This window comes from Marmota marmota, unplaced genomic scaffold, assembly GCF_001458135.2.
Source record: "Marmota marmota marmota unplaced genomic scaffold, marMar, whole genome shotgun sequence".
Lineage (NCBI taxonomy): Eukaryota > Metazoa > Chordata > Mammalia > Rodentia > Sciuridae > Marmota > Marmota marmota.
Window position 1 is genome coordinate 45,685,006 of NW_025999977.1, and position 3,083 is coordinate 45,688,088.

At 54.3% G+C, this 3,083-nt stretch overlaps 1 long non-coding RNA gene across 1 annotated transcript in view; it reads right to left on the reverse strand.

The window, feature by feature from the left end:
• LOC125617242 overlaps window positions 1-2,849 on the reverse strand; it is a 4,474-nt gene extending 1,625 nt beyond the window's left edge. The window contains exon 1 of the long non-coding RNA XR_007348171.1: window positions 1,944-2,849. This is a non-coding gene — a long non-coding RNA (uncharacterized LOC125617242). The remainder of the gene's footprint in view (window positions 1-1,943) is intronic.
• Between the last annotated feature and the right edge of the window lie 234 nt (window positions 2,850-3,083).

Below are 3,083 nucleotides of genomic sequence, written 5' to 3' on the forward strand. Positions count from 1 at the left end.
CCCCCGCAGCCCTCCAGAGTCTTCGTGATGTTGTGGGGAAGGTGGAGCCAGGGCAGAGGGAGTATGCTAACCCCATTCCAAGTTCAGGTTCAGTGCTTAGAGAGAGTGGAGCAGGCAGGCTGACTCAGCAGGAACAGAGGCCGGGAGCAAAATGAGGATAGACATCCATACTCCAGTTTTCCCACCAGCCCCGAGCATGGGTAGAGAAGAGATGCCCCTGGATCTGGGACTGAGAGGGCAGTCCGGCCTGCCTGGCCCAGGGAGTATTGGTACACTGACCTCCCCAACACAGCCTTTGAGAGGCTGCATCTCCAGGTTACCCAGGCCCCACCTGGCCCACATGATGCCAAGGGTTCTCTGGGGACAGAGCTGTGTCCTTGTTCAGTGCCAACAATCATTTTAATAGGGAATCTTGGGTTTAATATGGATTTATAGATAGGAATTTTTATGTAGATCCCAATTTAATAGGGATTCATAGAAGTCCCCCATTTGATGGCTCTGAGAGTGGCCGTATTGCTGGAGGGTCAAAGATTAATGAGGCCCAAGTCTGTAAGCCAGTTGCCAAATATGATACAAATCAGAAACACGAAGTAATTTCTGGGACCTCAGCAGACACTTTGCTTGGCTTGGTGGAGGGACTCAGGTCTGGGACTAGACAAGACACGGTCACTAGCCATCACCATCTAGAGGACAGTGTGCAGGTATGGTGCTGACCAAGTCCTAAGAGTGACCTGCCTTCCTTCAGGTAGACCAGGGAGATTGCCAACCTGACAGTGTGGTCCACGGAGCAATGCAGAGCCCTAGGGGTTGTGATGGGGGCCACACCCGAGGCCCAGTATCTGAACACCCTTCCTATGCTGGAGACCCCCCAGGGAAGGGGAGAGCCCACCTCCTCCCACTGTGGGAGACCACACAGGGCTAATCCTTCTCCCAGCTCCTGGGCCAGAGTGACATTGTTAGTGAGGCTTGGCCAGTGGGCCCTTCCCCCAAGGACTGCAAATGTGCAGGGATGAGGCAAGGCTTCAGAAGAGGCACTGAGGACTGCCAGGCTGAAGGACTCCAGCTGTGTCCATCCACAGGTGGCAGGTCCTGGCATAGTTTCCCCTAGTGAGATCCAGTTATGCTCCCTCCCCAAGATCTTACTAGTTCCCAGCCTGGTCCTCTAGCCTGATAACCCAGTGAGCCCTCGATTGGTCCCTACAACAACCCTTTTCCACATGAGTTGGCCAAAGCTGGTTCCTGTGGGTGGCACTGAAGGTGCAATACCGTGGGATAGCATGTGCCCAGGCTCAGGTGTGACTAGTGGGCTCAGGACAGCTCAGAGGGGTTATCAATGGAGTCAGACCCTTCTATGGCATATGCGTACTCTGGAATCCCTGCTTGCTCTGGGCACTGAGCAGAGGCTGGAGTAACTGAGGATCTTGGTTCTGAGCGGAGGAGCTTGTCTCAGAGCTCTCAGGTGAGGTTGGGGTGTGGGAGCTCTCAGGTGAGGTGTGCCATGGGAGCAGGGCCTGGGAGTAGCCTAGGGCAGGACTCCTCCTGGGCCTGGTCAGAGCAGCAGCTTTGCAGGTTTTGGAGGTCCTGACCCTGCTGAGAGGTTGTCTGCCTGGACCTGAGTTCCTTGGGTGGGAAGAAGCCCAGTACAGCAGGCACTTGTCCACATGTGACAGATCCTCCCTGAAGCAGAATGGGCTGAGCCCAGTGGGCTGAGGTCATGTCCGCACGTGACCATCTTCTCACTGTCCTTTGGTAGGGACATATTGTGCTGTCCTTCTGCCCTCATCAAGAAGGGGTGGTGGCAAGGAGGTAGGCAGAGGAAGGACCTAGAGTAAAAGGAGCCGACGGGGTGTGGGGGAGACGTGCTTGTCTCTGAACCCTCTCAGCTGGAAGTGAGAAAATCTAATGACCCTCCCAGGATCTGCCACCCTCCACCCCTCACTTACCCTTGCAGTCTGAGAGCCAGTCCTTCCCCAGGACCTCTCTTTCCCTCTGTTCCTTATCACCCAGCTCCATCCAAGCTAGCTGTTCGTCCAGAGCTCCCATTCCCTGATGGAGAAAGCTGTATCTCTCTAGGCTCCCTGGGCTGCTGGACACTCCATCTCCCCTCAACAGAATGGTGGCCTTCACCTTCCAGAAGGTGTTAGGCAGTGTTCCTGCCCCGTGACTCCCAGTCCTGGTGTTCATACCCTGACTAAGTCCTCCTTTTGGATTGGGGTGCACAGGACATGTTTACAGCCAACAAAGAAGGGCAAAGGTAAAGGAATTTTACAGGTAAGTAGGGCTCTGAATCAGCTGGGTTTGAGTTAACCAAAATAGGTTTTTCTCTGGGTCCTGGCTCAGTCATGTGAAAACCCTTGCAAGAGGGGCAGCCTTTCCTGAGTAGAGAACATCTCCACACAGGTTTGATGAAGCAAGCAGCCACCTTCAAGAGGCCTAGCTAGTGAAGAGCCACGGGCAGCCAAAGGGACTCTAAGGCAGCCTCTGGCAAAAAACTAGGGACCTCTATCTTATCACTGCAAGGAAATGTGTGGATGCAGATTCTTCCCCAGCTGAGCCTCCCTGATGAGATTGAGCCATGAATACCTTGATGACAGTCTTGTGAGACCCTAGCACAGGGTCCAGGTAAGCCGTGCCCAGACTCCTAACCCGCAGAAATGGGAATCAAAAAGGGACACTGTCCTAGCCTGCTAACTTTGTGGTGATCTGTTATGCAACAATAGATTCTATTACAGGCAGGGAGTTGGGAGGCTTCAAGATGTCAGGCTGGAGCTTGGAGACGGCACAGGTGTCTTGCTTCATCCAGAGTCTGAGTCCTAAAAAGCCCCCCAAACCCCACCTGAAGCCTCTAATAGGCCAGAATCAGCAGCTGGACAGTGGGTAGGTCCTAGGCTGGGGTTGGAGCTAGTCTGGAGATGAGGGTCTTTCCTGGGACCTGGTTGGCTAAAGACAATCTGCAAACTAGGAAGGGTGTGGCTAGAAGTGTGTGCCTGCCCGTGGCATCTGTGTGGGACATGCACCTGAGGCATCCTGGGGCTTGATCCATTTCCTCAGAGTGAGCCCGGCATGGGTGGGTTCCTGCTCAC